Source organism: Lissotriton vulgaris, chromosome 2_1, assembly GCF_964263255.1.
Source record: "Lissotriton vulgaris chromosome 2_1, aLisVul1.2, whole genome shotgun sequence".
Taxonomy (NCBI): Eukaryota; Metazoa; Chordata; class Amphibia; order Caudata; family Salamandridae; genus Lissotriton; species Lissotriton vulgaris.
In genome coordinates, this window is record NC_141687.1 from 1,026,957,099 (window position 1) to 1,026,975,367 (window position 18,269).

The 18,269-nt window shown below is 40.5% G+C and overlaps 1 long non-coding RNA gene across 1 annotated transcript in view; it reads right to left on the bottom strand.

Annotated features, from left to right (window-relative positions):
• Positions 1 to 18,269, bottom strand: part of LOC147731555 (uncharacterized) — a 93,516-nt gene that overhangs the window by 13,140 nt on the left and 62,107 nt on the right. Inside the window, exon 2 of the long non-coding RNA XR_015308446.1 lies at positions 12,001 to 12,057. This is a non-coding gene — a long non-coding RNA (uncharacterized LOC147731555). The remainder of the gene's footprint in view (positions 1 to 12,000; positions 12,058 to 18,269) is intronic.

An 18,269-nucleotide genomic window follows, 5' to 3' on the forward strand; every position in this document is an offset into this window, starting at 1 on the left:
ATTAATGGTGACTCCATATTCTTTGTACATACTGCTAGTAGTTGCTAAATATAGAGCTGCACGTTTTACTTTATTTGGTCTAACATTTTCAAAATGGGTATAAGATTTATAACTTAATTTTCTTTTTAATTTAATGGGAATTGTCATGTTATCATTAATTTGCCTTGGTGAAACAGTAACAGTTGTCATAACATATGCAGGTACATTAACTACTGCACCTGAGAGAGATTTCTGGAACCCACGTGGTAGTGTTCTAATTTGTAAAAAAGGTATTTTTGGGAATACTAATCTTTCTTCTAAATTATGCAAGTGTAAGGCTGCTGGGATATCGGGAAATGTCATCCCATTATAAAAAGAACAAGGTGGTATTTTGTCCTTACAAATATATGTGTAACATGTTTTACATATATCATCTGTTTGGTATTTGCTAATGTTACATACTATGAATTTTGCCTTTTTCTTAATATTGTGTGTTTTCTACAAATTTTGTTTATGCCATAATTTATTGCAAATCGTGCAAGCATACTCTGGACCATATCTTATTTGGGCATGAAAGCTACTAATTATGTCATTTGTTGTTTGTAACCTTATATTTGTATTAGTGTTATGTGCATTTTCTTGTTCTTGGGTATGCTTTCTTTTTCTGTTACTGTTATTTTGTAGAACTTGTATCCTACTTGTTTTTTGAGTTTGTAATTCAGCATCAGGTGTAAATGTGTCTGTTAGTACATTGGTATTGCTAATAGTTATGTTAAAGGTCAAATTACTGTGTGTTGTCAAAAGCTGTTCATTTGCTTGGATATTGCTGTTTAGTGTGTCTATAATTGTATCTTCTACTTGTCCGTTTGTTGTTGGAATATGTATTAATGCATTTTGAGATATCTTTGTAGTATGGACATATATGTTTTTTATAGACTTAATTTTACCGTTGCTGTGGTTTTGTTGTGTTACCTTAAGTGACAGTTTGCTAATTGTGATTATTTTCACTGGAGTTAATTGTAAAGTAATACTCAGTGAATTTGTTAGCTTTTCTTTATCAGCTAACTTTCTGATGTATTCTATAAGTACATTAAAAGATTCGATTTCTATAACAATACATTTTCCATTAGGATAAGGTATTGCTTTTTCATCTTGGCTATGTGAATCAAATATAAAGTATGCATGGATAGTTTTAAATACTGAAATTGCATATCTATCTATACAGATTAATACACCAGTTTGTAAATTAATTGTAGAAGTTAATGTTGATATAAATTTGGCATTTATAATTTGTGCTTCTTTTGTTATCTCGTCTCGAAAGCATTTTTTGAGTTTAATAGAATATATAATGTTATTGTGATCTATGTAATTTGATAAATATTATTGTTGCATACAATTTTCTTTATTAACAGAGTGCATTTCTGTATATAAAGCATCTCCGTGATCCATAATACAATGTAAATCTAGACTATCCCAAGTAGATGCTGGTTTACAGTAGTTATGTAGAATAGCAAATATACTATTTGTTAGAGATTTTGTACATTTTGATGTCTTTTCAATATTCGTTTCTTTTTGCTGTTTTTGTGTTATTTAATATATGTATCTCTTGTTGTGCTTGTGCTAAAATATTAGCATCTATGTTGATATTCTCTGTGTTATTTTGCCTTTTGGGCAATATGCTATTGGTCGTACTTTGTGGAACTATTATTGTATTACTTTCAGTAATAGGTATATATGTATGATGGTTATTATCTGTATATGTGTCGGTATGTAAATTACTTGTTGATGTTGTCTGTTGTACATTTATGTTTATGCTATTACTATATTGTCTTTCAGTGTTGCGCTTAAGTATTTTCTTAACTATACTTGCATATGTGTTAGTAGTAGTAGTATCTTGTGGTGTACTAGTATATTGTGTTGTACTTATGTTCCTGCTGTTAGTTTTAGACTGTTTTTTAGGTGTTGTTGTAGGAGTTAAAAGTGCATTTGGATATGTTCTAGTACTATGAGTATTAGCTAATGATGTTGATGGCTGTTCTCCATTATAAAATGTGTTTGTTTTAGATTTCTGAATGATGTTTTTTGCTGTTTGTATACGAGTTTGAAATGTGTGTGTGAAAAAATTGATACATGCTTCAGTAGAATGCACATAAAGATATTTTATTGGTACTGAATTTCTATTTTGTTCATTAATGAGCATTGCCTTCTGTAATGACTCTTTTTTAATTGTACTTATATCTATAGGAGTTAATTCATATGGTACGCAATTAGTATTTGGTAGCTTTAGACTTTGTGCAAGATTTATGATGTACTCTATAAGTTTTTCAAATGGTATTTGTATAGTAATACAAGTTCCATTTGGGTGAGGCATTCCAGTGTTATCGCAGCTATGCGAGTCAAATACAAAGTATGAATTGTTACGGTTTACAATGGATATAACATACATATCCATACAAAGCAAAACACCTGAGTTCAAATCTAGTGCAGCTTTTAATGCTGTTTGCATATTTGGGAAAGATGGGTCAAAATGTTTTAATATGTCCCCATAAGAAGGTTCTTTAAGCTTATGCGAATAGATAGTCTTATTGTGTTGTATAAAATTTGGTAAATCGTCTGGATGCATAAGTTGTTCTTTATTAATAGAATGCATATCTGTATATAAAGCATCACCTAAGTCCATAATGTAATGTAAATCTTCTATAGTCCATTTATTTGCAACTTTGTAATAGTTGTGTATAATCGCAAATGTGCTGTTTGGCAAACATTGTTTCCCTCTTGAATTAGCTGAAAATGTAATATGTCCTTAATGATAATCTGCTTGCAGTTTTTTCATCATATTTATTGTAATCCAGAAAATATTTTCTAATTAAACTGTTTTATAAAAATTATATTAGGTATGTTATAGCTGTATTTTAGTAATTTATTTATACTGTACCAAATATATATATATATATATATATATATATATATATATATATATATATATACACAAATAGCGCAGAATATTATTAGGTTGGAACCTAACAATATTCTGCGCTATTTGAGAATTACCTACTATGTAGGGTAAGATCGTGGTTGCAGCTGTAAATATAATTTTACAATGCTTGGTTAGTCTCCTAGCAACCAAGCGCTTTAATTGGAGCGAATGTATAAGCCTGATGCAGCGGCTTTGGTGGCAGAACCAATCATGGTGGAGCTTCTAGTGTGATGACTTATCACGTGACAAGGAATCGGAACGCATTGATTTTTAGTTCCGTATGAATAACGTTATTAAGTTCATTATGATGAAATAGCATGTTTTTGAGCATTTAATGCATAACATCAGAATTGGACTCTTATGGCGATATAAAATGATGTTTGTGATCGTAACATTTTTATTGTTTTGATATGATTTTTTTGGTATTATGTTTGGCCATATAAATAGTAATGAATAGATGTGAATAATACATACAATTTGAATGTGCCATATGTGATCCATAATAGAATTACCATTGTCAAGGGTCCATGCCAATATGTCCGCCAGTTTTACAAACTTTTTGTATCATTGCACTGTGGGTTTTTACGTGTTTGAATGAGGTGTATTTAAGATGGCATTTCAAAATGTTTTGCGAGCGTGACCAAGCCGTAAAGGTGAAACGCATTGTTTTTCTACTTGCCTAAATAAATTTCCTGCAAGAAAGCCTGGGTGTCTGAGTCTCTTCCTTATCAGGAGGTTTGTTTAGAGAGAAGATGTAGGTTTACCGGTTGCCTGACTCGGACCGCCCGCGACAGCCGAGGATCTCTTTACCGGCATTGGTGGAAGATACATATATATACACCGTGAATTGTAACGAGATATAATAGCCCTGCACCTCCAGCTGCTGTCTGGCAAACAGAAACCACGGCAAATCCCAAGTTTTCAGGCAAAGTGATGTTTATTTCAACAAATTACACAACACAACGGTCTGATGCGTTTCGGGCGGATGCCCTTGATCACAGATAGTCTAGCTTGTGTGTGCCATTTTTTTTACAATGCAGTAGTGAACACCATGTGACAATTAACATAGAAAACATACTACTTTTCAGATCTATGGTTGACAGATTCCTAATGGAAGGGCACAAGTATAATTTTGCCAACCCAAAATAAATCATATACTGAATAAATTCAGGAATTAACAAAAGAGAATAATCCCTACTGAAAATTACAAATGGAAATTATCCCTGCTTAAATGCAGGTTATTCATAAGGTAGTCCGAACTGTATTAGTGCAAAATAATGCAGACGTAGCCATTATGAAGCGTGCAATATATCGCAAATGTAAACATTTTGACTGTGCAAATATACCCAATTGATAATACTATATAGATTTAATTAAAAAATCAGTAAATAGTATAAAAGTATCAAAATTGAATAACACATTAAAAAATGTGCAATAGATTCACAAATGTAAACATCATGATTGTGCAAAATACGCAAATAGTATAAAAACTAAAACAGACTACAACAACATTTATAAATACCTTAATGATGTAAATGGTAAAATACGGTAGGGACATCCGTGATGATGACAACCCTTCTATGAATCCTAAAAGACCTTATTAAAGTGCATGTAAAAAAATGTGTGATAAAAAACCCCAGGTAGATTACATGAAAGTAAAGAAAATTTACAATTAAAATGGCCGAGAAACAGTAAAATCTCAATTGGGCGAGGGAGGCGGCCACTAATTAACTGCATGTTATAGGAGCCAGACAGGGCGGGGATACAGCAATATAGTAGGATAGCAGGACAGTCTATAAGAAATGATATAAATCCTCCATCGTATTAAGGCCGTTGGGCACTTTACTGTCTAGTTCAAGAATCATTTTTGATTCTAGAGGCCTTAGCATTTTGTCTCTGTCGCCTCCCCTACGTGGTTTGGGGACAGCCGTCAATACATAATACTTGAGACACTCTAGATTCTATGGCAGGACTGGAGGCTCAGATTATGCTTTTCTTTCTTCGCATTTATTATAATTGAAAAAACACAGCAGCCTTAGAAAAGCCCATAACGCAGAAAAATGCTTAAAAACAACCATAAAGCATTTTAGACACATAACTCATGAAAAACAATGTCTCTGGGACTACAACTCCCATCACGATAATACAACAGTCTGAAACGGAGTCCTTCCTCTATGTCCACAATCCATAGATAGGCAGTCCTTCCTCCATATTCCGCCTCTTTCTTCGCTGCTTCCGCAGCCAGTTAAGTGTTTTTTCTCCCCTCTCAGTTTCTTGCTGTTAGGGGCTTCATTTGAACGTATTTCTAAATGTGATGTGTTTGTTATTGGGGCTATGGGTCTCTGATGTGTTTTTTCTCCACAGAGCCCCGTTCAAGTCGCGGAAGCGCCGTCTCGCTTCCTTCGCGACCATTTCCCGATCTTGTTGATGCGGTGCGCAGTCAACCGCTAGGGGGCGCGGCCGCGTCTCGTGGGTCTCCGGCGCGCGTTCTCCTCACAGAGGAGACGCGCTGAGGAGATCAACCGCCGCGGAGCCGAGCCCTCGCTTCTGCCTCCTTGAATGCCCGTTTTCGGGTCTGTACTCTTTGGCCCCATAATTGAACGCCCCGGTGGGGGTCTGTATTGCGGTGTCCTACCGCGCTAACGCCGTTTTGGCTAGTCTGCACTCGTAAAGAAATTTGTGGCATTGGTGTGGCAGCGCGCTGGGAGGCAGCTGACCTGGTCCCCCTGGGGTGGGTCTGCGCGCTGAGGGAGTGGTGCACCCGGAATTTGGCCAGTCCCTGGCCACCAAAACTGTTGCAGTCCTCTGGTCTGCCCTAATCATTGTAACACCCAGTCTGTGGGTAGTGTGGGAACCCCTTGGCACTGGCTTTGGGCGATATGGAGGACGGCTACTATGGGGGTGATTCTCAGTCCTATCTGCAGGATGAGGAGTTCTTTCAAGCAGTAGACAGCTCCATCTACCGCTGCGTGACAGAGGTAGTGGCCCCTATGGAGGAGCGTCTCTCTGCGCGCATAGTGGAGGAATGCGCCAAACTAGCGCAGGCGCAGTCAGTTAACCCTTCTGCCTTCCCAGACCCGTCGAGTGAGGGCCCCCCTCCTTCTAAGAAACCCTGCAAAGGGGGGTTGTCGGAGGGTGTTCAGGGGGTGGACAAGGGCGCCTTTGAGCGTCTGCGTGACGCGTTTTTGGCAAAGGCGATTGAGTCCCCACCTGACCAGCCTGCGGCCCCCGCCTCGGTGGTGGCTACTGAAACTGCCCCTTCGTCTCCAGGGGATTCCCCGGATTCAGATGGGGATGAGGTATCGGTGCGTTCCTGGCGACCTTCGAGCTCGGCCACTGCGTTACCACGGGACAGCTCAGGTATGCTGGACCCGGATGAGATCATGCATCCGCGGTCGGCAGCCTGGGCCCCGGGCGACAAGGTGGCAAAGTTCGTGGCTAGTCGGCTGCGTAAGCCTCTGGAGCAGGAGGCCAGGGGTTGCCTCTGTGGAGAATGCCCTAGACCCACCTTGGAGGGGAAAGTTGCCATGACACCAGACTTAGATGCCAAGATGGCGACTTTTCTGGCAAAATTCATGAAGGACCCGCGTAAGGGCATTGACCGATCCTGGCGGTCGTGCCAAGACAAAATGCTCGACGCAGTAGGGCCCATTACTAAGATCCTAGACATGGCGGAGGAGGCTAAAGTTACTGGATCCGCCATTGACCCCGATGTCTTATCAAATTGGGCGCAGAGGGTGATTGTCTTCTTAGGCAATGCCAACTGCGCCCTCTCCACCGAACGGCGGAGGTCTTTACTGATTAAGCTAGACCCTAAATTGGGAGACTTGGCCTCTTCGGAAGCAGGAGCAGTTGCTCAAGGCGGTCTCTTCGGAGAACCGTTCATTAAAGAGTTAGGGAAGTTCGTGTCTACCTTCACGTCCCTTGATAGAGCTCAGGCCAATATCAAACGCGTGTTCCATCAGCGTTTCTCCCAAGGGGCCGGTCGCGGTAGGGGCCGCGCGACCGGCCGTGGCGGGCAGAATGCCGGTAACAGAGGGCAAGGCTCCGGGCGAGGGCAGTACAACACCTCGGCCAACTTCAACTCCTTCTACCCTACAAGGGGGCAGCGTTTCGGAGGTCGAGGTTTCAGAAAGAACTCCAACGCTTCCAGCACGCACGGTGAGTGTAATCCCCGCGGAGCAAATTCAGATTGGTGGCTGACTAGCGGCCTTTCAGAGAGCGTGGGTAGAACTTACAGCGGATGCTTGGGTGTTGCAAACTATCCGCGGTTTTCACATCGAGTTCTACGACCAGCCTGTCCAGGTGTGCGCTCCGCGTCCTATAACCTTTTCGGTGTCCGATGCCCAGTTGATAGACGAAGAGGTCGCGGAACTTCTCCGCAAAAGGGCCGTTCGCCAATCAACTCGGCATCCGTCGGGCTTCATCAGCAATCTTTTTTTAGTGGACAAACCCAGCGGTGGCCGTCGTCCGGTGATCAACCTCAAAGAATTCAATGGGTGGTTGGTCTATCATCATTTCAAAATGGAAGGGATTCATCTCCTTCGAGATATCCTCCTTCCACGAGATTGGTTGGTACGGCTGGATCTCAAGGATGCTTATCTTGTGATTCCAATCTATCCTCCTCATCGTCGCTTCCTCCAGTTTTTCTGGCGGGATCAGGTGTTCGAATTCACGGCCCTTCCGTTCGGTCTTTCCTCAGCTCCGTGGTGTTTCACCAAAGTGTTACATCCCGTGGTGGAGTTCTTGCGAGCGCAGGGGATTCGCCTGATCGTCTATCTGGACGACATTTTGCTAATGGCGCAATGTCCGCACAGCTTGCTTTCTCAACTGGACCGGACCGTCGACCTCCTTCAGGAGCTCGGCTTTGTCATCAATGGGGACAAATCGGTTCTTGTGCCCGCTCAGAAAGTAGAATTTTTGGGATTTGTCGTAGACTCCATCGACGCGTCCCTAAGTCTTCCGTCTCGGAAGTTGTCCAAGATCAAACACGTCTTGCGACAGACAATTTCAAAGTCTCACACGTCGTTACGACAAGTTGCCAGAGTGGTGGGCCTGCTATCGTCCTCGATTCAGGCCATCTTTCCGGGCCCTCTACACTACAGGGCGCTCCAGCGCCTCAAGGCATACCACCTACGCAGAGGCGTGTCTTACAACCAAATGGTTCCCCTGTCGGAAGAGGTAAAAGAAGAGATGTTGTGGTGGCTTACCCACATGGAGGCCTGGAATGGTCGGGCAATTTTCGGGTCTTCCCCGGACCTCGTCATCGAGTCCGATGCCAGCAGAGTCGGTTGGGGAGCGCGCTGTGGAGATTTTTCAACAGGCGGCACTTGGTCCTTGGAGGAGCAGAAGTTGCATATCAACTGTCTAGAGCTTCTGGGAGGTTCCTTTGCGGTACGCTGCTGGACCAGGGACTCGGTGAAGTCGTGTGTCCTGTTGAAAATGGACAACGTATCAGCAGTGCGGTATGTGAACCACCTAGGGGGCTCGAGGTCCCGTGCACTGGCGAATTTGGCGAAACAGTTCTGGGATTACTGCCTAGAACATCATGTATCGGCGACGGCGGAGTACCTACCGGGTCAGGCCAACCAGGTGGCAGACTGGCACTCCAGGTATCTCCGGGATTCCAGTCTGTGGATGTTGGATGTCCAGGTCTTTCGCTGGCTCAACGAGCTGTGGGTCCCTTTCTCACTGGACCTGTTTGCGTCCCGCTTGGATCATCAGCTTCCGAGGTTCTTCAGTTGGAGACCGGACCCGCTGGCAGAAGCCACGGACGCGTTTCTCCAGGACTGGAGCAAGGAGAAGCCCTTTGCGTTTCCACCTTTTTCGATGGTGATGCGAACGGCGGCGCAGGTTCGCCGGCAGGGAGTGGAGCTGGTGTTGGTGACGCCGCTCTGGAGGTACCAAGTCTGGTTTCCAGTTCTTCTGGAACTTTCCTGGGATTCTCCAATCCTACTCCCCCGGTTTCCTCACCTGCTCCTCAACCCGGATCAGGATCCGCATCCTCTCATCGTTAAGGGCTCTCTCCACCTCATGGCATGGAGGCTTTCAGGAGACGTTGGTCGCTCCCGGGCCTTTCGAGATCAGCTGAGGGTCTGTTATCCAAGGCCTGGGCTGTCAGTACGTCGAAGCGCTACAAATCCGCTTGGTCTAAGTGGGTGCGTTGGTGTCTTCGACGGAGTTTGGATCCCTTGGTCGCGGGACTCGTACCCGTGTTGAATTATTTGGCGGAATTGGCCGTGGGTGGCTTTGCCTACCGCACGATTAATGCTGTGCGTTCGGCTATTTCTGCGGCACACCAGCCAGTTGACGGTAATCCGATCGGAGTACATCCTTTTGTTTGCCGACTTTTGCGGGGCGTCCGGTTGGCGTTACCACCAGAGCCCCGGTACTCAGTCCTTTGGGACGTCAATCTGGTTTTGAACCTTTTCCTGTCCTGGCAGCCAAACAGGTACCTATCGGTCAAAGAACTCTCGGCGAAACTGGCTATGCTTCTATGCTTGGTGTCCTGCCGGAGAGTGTCGGATGTGCGTGCTCTGGACGTTTCGGCACGCGTATTTTCACCAGATGGTGTCACCTTCACGATTGGTCGCCGCACTAAGTCGGCATCTAGGACAATCTCGTATCCGGCTTTTGTGGATGTCCCGAAACTGTGTGTTGTGCAGTGTCTGAAAGCTTATGAGGAAATGACTTGGGACGTTCGCCCTCCGGGCGAGAGACAATTGTTAATTGCCTTGTGAAAACCACACCATGCGGTCTCTTCCCCCACCATAGCCAGGTGGGTGCGTTGGGTCATGCAAGAGGCAGGCATTGATACCAAACGTTTTGGAGCTCACTCTGCCAGAGGGGCCATGGCCTCTAAGGCTTTTTCTGCGGGAGCTCGTCTAGAGGATTTGATGCGGGCCGCGGATTGGTCCTCCGATTCCACCTTTAAGAGGTTTTACTTTAAGCCGGTGGTGGATATTGCAAGTTTGGTGGTAAGTAAGCTTTGAACTAGCATAATCTGACTCTCCGGTCCTGCCATAGAATCGAAATTTGCCTAGCATTTGTAACGGTAAGTTTCAATTCTATTAAGGACACGGAGGCGAGGATTATCCCACCCGGTATGTCGTCGAGCGACACCCCCCCTTATGGCAGTAAGTAGTCAGGTTTTGAAATTTTCCTCATGTTTGAATATGAACCTTGAATAGTTAATCCAATTGTAAGATCCTGTGTTTTCCGTTACGACGCTGACGCAGTTCTATTTCTTCTGTTAGGAAATGATGGTTCCAAACCAGACCAATGAACTGATGGCGTAATTTGCGCGAAGAAAGAGGAGGAATATGGAGGAAGGACTGCCTATCTATGGATTGTGGACATAGAGGAAGGACTCCGTTTCAGACTGTTGTATTATCGTGATGGGAGTTGTAGTCCCAGAGACATTGTTTTTCATGAGTTATGTGTCTAAAATGCTTTATGGTTGTTTTTAAGCATTTTTCTGCGTTATGGGCTTTTCTAAGGCTGCTGTGTTTTTTCAATTATAATAAATACGAAGAAAGAAAAGCATAATCCTCGCCTCCGTGTCCTTAATAGAATTGAAACTTACCGTTACAAATGCTAGGCAAATTTCGATTGTTATTATGTATCACTTTGAAGTGTCTCGCGACAGGATATGAGCTGTCATTATTGACTATTGCTCGGAGATGCTGCAGGATTCTGACATGCACCTGCAGCCTGGTACTTCCAACATATCTCAGGCCGCAGGTGCATGTCAGAACATAGACAGCATACTCCGTCTTGCAATTGTAACTTCCTTTGATAGGCAACAGAGTTGGACTGAACGGAGTGGCATATTTGGAAGTATTGATGCCAAACTTGCATGCCCTGCAACTTGAGCATTTCACAAACCCCGGGGTTGTAACCAAGATTGATTGAAGTTCAGGGAATGTGTTGGAGACATGTGTGCTCATTGAGGGACCCTTCCGATAAGTGATATTGGGTCCGCACGTCAGTTGGGGTGCTAGGACCCCACCAGTCATATGTATGGGCCAAATTTTTGTTAGAATAGCTCTGATTCGTCTTTCCTGACAGTTGTATGTTGTAACAAACCTCAAACTAGGATCATCACTGATATCAGTAGTATCCTGAATGGGAGCCTCTGAGGGGCTCAACAGAGATTCCCTAGATCTTTCCCTTAACTTGTCAGTGGCTTTTTTGAGTACTCTGTCACTGTACCCCCTGTCTCTGAATCTCTCTAGGGCCTGAGTGGTGCAGACTGCTAATTCTTCCTCTGTGCTCCAAATCCTCTTTAACCGGAGCAATTCCCCATAAGGAATATTATCGACGACATGGCGGGGGGGTGCACTACTGGTGTGGAGAATGGAATTTCCCACTGTATTTTTTCTGTATAAGGTGGTAGCAATTTTACCATCCTTGAGAAAGAAATCTACAGTGTGTTTGCTCATTTTATATGTGAATCTCACATTTTCTTGGTTGATGTTGAGCTGTTCAATTAAATTTAAGGCAATGATCTCATCCCCCCTCCAAATCACAAATACGTCGGCGATTAAACGTACTATGAGTTTAGAGAAAGTGTCATGATGTTTCCCCATGAGGACCTGATTCTCCCACCAGCCTACGTGCAGAGTATAGAGAGAGAGAGAGAGAGAGATATGTTATTTACAGTTTTTGGCAAATGTTACCTATAATTAAAGGTACATATGAAAATGTAATATTATGTTATTGTTACCCTTTTTCTTCCAAGTAGTAACCTTTTAAGTATGGTTTATATAATTGCAATAGGTATTTTCTAGTTATATTTTCTAGTATCTATTTATATTATAAGTATGATATTATATATATATATATATATATATATGTATATATATATATATATATATATAGAGAGAGAGAGAGAGAGAGAGAGAGAGAGAGAGAGAGCGAGAGAGAGAGAGAGAGAGAGAAAGTTATATTCTCTTTTGATATATGTATACTATTCTGATGTTTTGCAAATGCTCTCTATTGTTGCAGGTGATTAGATAAACAAAACAGTTAGCTACTTTTACCTTGATGTTTTGATAAGGAATTAGCAACTTGCGATATTCTAAGAAAGAATTGGCAACCTATGGGATAATGAAAACAAGCATTAATAATGAATTTACATATTATAAATCAAGCTGTTGTATGCTAAGAAAGAATGTAAGTAAATAAAAATGTTAGTAAAGAGTAGTTGTAGAGAATAGTGTAGTAGAGTAAGCACTATAGTGTATGAGGATAAGCATGTATTAAACATTGTGTAGTAGAGAGTAGTAAAGAGTATTGAGTAGAGTGTGGTAATTTTGAAAGACATATTGAAAAAGAGTTGTTAAAAATGTTTATAGAGTAATATAGGAGTAACAGTATGGTAGTATGCATAATAGTTTGTAGCTGCAGTTTTATGTAGAAAGTGCTGAGAAATGTTGACAGTGCCTTACGTAAGTAACCCAATGGGAGTATGCATTTTTGTTTTCACTTTCATACTCACCTTTGTATGAGAGTGTGTATTTGAGTGTGTGTTTGTGTTAGAAAGTGAGTGTAAAAGTGTGTGTGTGTGTGTATGTAGAGAGAGTGTGTGTGTAGAGAGAGTGTGTGTGTAGAGAGAGTGTGTGTGTAGAGTGTGTGTGTACAGTGTGTGTGTGTGTGTACAGAGTGTGTGTGTACAGAGAGTGTGTGCAGAGAGAGTGTGTGTAGAGAGCATGGGTGTGTAGAGAGTGTGTGTTTAGAGATTGTGTGTGTGTAAAGAGTGTGTGTGTAGAGAGCCTGTGTGTAGAGAGCGTGTGTGTAGAGAGCGTGTGTGTCGAGAGTGTGTGTGTAGAGAGTGTGTGTGTAGATAGTGTGTGGTAGAGAGTGTGTGGTAGTGAGTGTTAAAAGTGTGTGTAGTAAAAGGTGTATAGTAGAGTGTATAATGAATATTTATTAAAGAGTAGTATAGTGTGCTTAATAGAGTAACACAGTATATTAGTAGTGTGAACAAAGAGAAATAGCAAGTTATAAAAGTGCTGAGAAATGTTGACAATGCCTCATGTAAGTAACACTATGGGACTATGCATATTTGTTCTCAGGTTGCGTGCTCAGTTTTTCATCACCATGTAAGTATATATATTCGTTTTTACGTGCATGCTCACTTTTTCATCATTAGCTTTTGCCAACTTATATTAGAAAATGTGATAAAAGTAAAGAATAAAGAGAAAAGAGAGTGAAGTATACACAGTGTGCAGTATATAGTAAGTAGTAGAGAGAGTAATAGGAGGAGTCTCTGTAGTATAGAGTAAGTAGTTAAGCATATTAATAAGTGTAATATAGTGTATAGAGATGTTAGTACAGTTGTAAGTGTTGACTAAGGTGCATGTAGTGGATTTCTGGGAAACTAGTAGGGTGTTTTAAGTAATTTTGTGTAATGTAGAGTGTGTATTAAGAAGTGTGTTAGATAGAGTGAGTAGTAGTTAATAGAATATTAGTAATGTGTGTAATAGAGAAGGAGTATTAGTGAGTAGAAAACAATGTAATAGAGAGAGTGTTGTAAAGACAGTGTGGTACAAAGTGTGGTACAGGGAGTGTGGTCCAGGGAGTGTGGTACAGAGACTGTGGTACAAAGAGTGTGGTACAAAGAGTGTGGTACAAAGAGTGTGCTGCAGAGAGTGTTACAGATAGTGTTAGAGAGAAAGTGGTACTACTACCACACTCTCTGTACCACACTCTGTACCACACTGTCTGTACCACACTCTGTGTAGCACAATAATAGACACACATCCCAGTAGAATTTTGGCTCATTGGACACCAATTCATGTTATATCACAAAATTTCAGATTTACACAAAAAATTATAACAATTAGACGCAAACAATTTCGACTTTGACAATCATCTGCACATACTATACATAGAACACAAGGACAAACTATTGTGCTCCTTTACATCCAGTTTAGCAATAGTAAAATACATCATTTGCATTAGGTAGCTCTCTTATTAGTAGTGAGGCTTAGATTCGCCCCTCTTCTCCATTGCTTGACTTTGTAAATAGCATACAGCCATTGGAGAACAGTGTTGTCTGTTAATTTAAGCCTCATCTTTTTGAGATTGAGAGGTGTGTTTTTTCATTTCTTTCTCTTTTTTAAGCGTCGTCTGTTTTAGACAGGTGAAAATGTTTTTTGGGGGGTTTTTTACAAGGACATTCTCATTTTTTTTGTTTTTGTTGCTGGTATGTACAGAGCTATTTTCTAACATCTTAAGTAAGTTATATTGTTTAACTTGCTCATGTTATGTGTTTTTGTCTTTGTTTTCCAGGTCAAGCGTGTTCCTTGTCGTCTCTGTGCAGTGGTGTGCACGAAGTTGTTCCGACGGTATGTATGCTGTTGTTTTAGTGTTTCAGGTAAGCTATCTGTTCTATCTTGCTCATCTAATGTATTTTTGTGTTTGTTTTCCAGGTCCACCACGGCCCATGTCATCTCTGTGCAGTTGTGTGCACAAAGTGCCTTTCACGGTATGTATGCTGCTGTTTGCGTGTTTCAAGTAAGCCATCTTGTCTATCTTGCTCATCTAATGTATTTTTCTGTTTGTTTTCCAGGTCCACATGTTCCACTTTCTGTACCACACACTGTGTACCACACACTGTGTACCACACTCTCTGTGCCACACTCTCTGTGCCACACTCTCTGTGCCACACTCTCTGTGCCATACTCTCTGTACCACAGAGAGTGTTACAGAGAGAGTGTTACACAGTGTGCGTTGTATAGATTGTATAGAAGAGAATGTGGTAGATAGCGTGAGTTAGAGAGCGTGTGTTAGAGAGCGTGTGTTAGAGAGTGTGTATTAGAGAGCATATGTTAGAGAGCATGTGTTAGAGAGTGTGTGTTAAAGTGTGAGGTATAGAGGGTGGTAGAAAGTGTGTGTTATAATGTGTGGTTTATAGAGTGTGTATTACACAGAGTAATGGTGCACAGACTTAATATCGAGTCCAAAATATCGATTGGACATAATATCGAGTTTTTAATATAGACTGGACAAAATATCGACAGGACAGAATATAGATAACAAAAATATCGTTTTTAAGGTAAGTGAAGTAATATCGAGTGTTAAAAATATAGATAGTTAAAATATCGAAGTATGAAATATAGACAGTTAAAAATATCGATTTTTTTATAATATATAATTTTTTATAGTGTATGTTTATGTTATAATATGTGTGAAAAGTGTGTATTTATGTTATAAATAATTTTATTTAATGAATTTTGTTTTTATAATTATTGCGTAATTTAATTCTGTAGCGGGTTGTGGGTTTATAGGGGAATAGGGTGGGAAGTAATTTAATTATAATTAATTAAATATGTAAATTTATTTATTGATAGTAATTTGTAATTAATTGTTAATTGATTTATATGTGTTAATCAATTTAATAGTAATTTGAAAATAATTATTATTAATTGATTAATTGGTAATTATGTAAATGTTACTAATTTAATTCTGTAGCGGATTGTGGGTTTATAGGGGAATAGGGTGGGAAGTAATTTAATTATAATTAATTAAATATGTAAATTTAGTTATTGATAGTAATTAGTAATTAATTGTTAATTAATTTATAATAATTAATTAATTTATAATTGTAAATTAATTTTTATTAATTGATTAATTGGTAATTATGTAAATTTTACTAATGTAATTTCTGTAGTGGGTTGTGGGTTTATAGAGGAATAGGGTGGGAAGTAATTTATTAATAATTGATTAAATAATAAAATTATTTAAAATTATTTATTTGGAAATAATTGTAAAATAATTTTTAAATATTAAATAATTAATTGTTAATGTGTAATTCATTTGTATTAATAGGTGATTCATTGAAATAATTATTATTAATTAGTAATTTTAAAATATTAGTTATTATATTAGATAACATTTTTTTATTAATTATTAATAGATATTCATTTTTAGATTTTTGAATAATATATGAAATATTTACTTTCTTTAATGTTGTATTCTCTGGAGTGGGAATAGTAATTTTAACCCCTACGCTATCCAACGCTTTCCCTACTGTTGCACCCACTGGAGTGGGAATAGTAATTTTAACCCCTACGCTATCCAACGCTTTCCCTACTGTTGCACTCTTTGGAGTGGGGATAGTAATTTTTATCCCTACGCTATCCAACGCTTTCTCTACTGTTGCACCCACTGGAGTGGGAATAGTAATTTTAACCCCTACGCTATCCAACGCTTTCCCTACTGTTGCACCCACTGGAGTGGGAATAGTAATTTTAACCCCTACGCTATCCAACGCTTTCCCTACTGTTGCACCCACTGGAGTGGGAATAGTAATTTTAACCCCTACGCTATCCAACGCTTTCCCTACTGTTGCACTCTTTGGAGTGGGAATAGTAATTTTAACCCCTACGCTATCCAACACTTTCCCTACTGTTGCACCCACTGGAGTGGGAATAGTCATTTTAACCCCTACGATATCCAACGTTTTCCCTACTGTTGCACTCTTTGGAGTGGGAATAGTAATTTTAACCCCTACGCTATCCAACACTTTCCCTACTGTTGCACCCACTGGAGTGGGAATAGTAATTTTTACCCCTACGCTATCCAATGCTTACCCTATGCTTGCACTCTTTGGAGTGGGAATAGTAATTTTTACACTTTTGTTATTGTACGTTAATAATATTGGCTATTATTTAATTATATTTTGTTACTATATATATATGTTTTAAGAAATATGAATTAAAAAAATATTTTTTTACATTCATTAATTATTCAATTATTATAAGTTAATTTAAGTATTTTTAAGTATATTTTAGTAATTAATTTTTAATATTAATTTATTTAACATTGTTTTTAGTAAAGTCGATATTTTTTATAACTATATTTTAGTAAACAATATTTTTAACTCGATATTTTTGTACCTACCTGTTTGTAGATATAAACTCGATATTTTGGTAGTCGATATTTTGTCAACGATATTCTTGATGGTCGATATTCTGTCTCTCGATATTATTTCAGTGATCCAGTGTAATAGTGAGTGGTGAAGACAGTATGTGTTAGAGAGTGTATAGTAAAGAGTGTGGTAGAGAGTGTAGTAGAGTGTGTATAGTACAGAGTGTTGTACAGAGTGTAGTAGAGAGTGTGTGGTCCAGAGTATGTTGTAGAGAGCGTGTGGTAGAGAGAGTGTGGTAGAGAGCATGTGGTAGAGAGCGTGTGGTAAAGAGTGTGTAGTAAAGAGTGTGGTAGAGTGTGTAGTAGTGTGTGTATAATACAGAGTGTTGTATAGAGTAGTATAGAATGTAGTACAGTGTGTAGTAGAGAGTGTAGTAGAGAGTGTAGTACAGAGTGTGTGGTAGAGAGTGTGTGGTAGAGAGTGTGAAGTAAAGTGCGTGTAAGAGAGTGTATGGTAAAGAGTGGGTGGTAGAGTGTGTGTGGTAGAGAGTGTGTGTGGTAGAGAGCGTGTGTGTTAGAGAGCGTGTGTGTTAGAGAGCGTGTGTGTTAGAGAGCGTGTGTTAGAGAACGTGTGTTAGAGAGTGTGTAGTAAAGAGTGTGGTAAAGTGTGTAGTAGTGTGTGTATAATACAGTGTAGTATAGAGTAGTATAGAATGTAGTAGAGAGTGTAGTAGAGAGTGTAGTAGAGAGTGTAGTACAGAGTGTAGTACAGAGTGTAGTACAGAGTGTAGTACAGAGTGTGTGGTAGAGAGTGTGTAGTAAAGTGCGTGTAAGAGAGCATATGGTAGAGAGCGTGTGGTAGAGAGCGTGTGGTAGAGAGCGTGTGGTAGAGAACGTGTGGTAGAGAACGTGTGGTAGAGAGCGTGAGGTAGAGAGCGTGAGGTAGAGAGCGTGAGGTAGAGAGCGTGAGGTAGAGAGCGTGTTCTAGGTAGCATGTTGTAGAGAGCGTGTGGTAGAGAGCGTGTGGTAGAGAGAGTGTGGTAGAGAGCGTGTGGTAGAGAGCGTGTGGTAGAGAGCATGTGGTAGAGAGCGTGTGATAGAGAGAGTGTGATAGAGAGCGTGTGGTAGAGAGCGTGTGGTAGAGAGCGTGTGGTAGGGAGCAGGTGGTAGAGAGCGTGTGGTAGAGAAAGTGTGATAGAGAGCGTGGTGGAGAGCGTGTGGTAGGGAGCGTGTGGTAGACAGCGTGTGGTACAGAGTGTGGGGTAGAGACGTGTGGTAGAGACAGTGTTGTAGTGTGTGTGTGTAGTAAAAGGTGTATAGTAGTGAGTGTATAGCAGAATGTTTCTTAAAGAGTAGTATAGTGTGTTTAGTAGAGTAATATAGTATATTAGTAGTGTAAACAAAGAGAAATAGCAAGTTATAAAAGTGTTGAGAA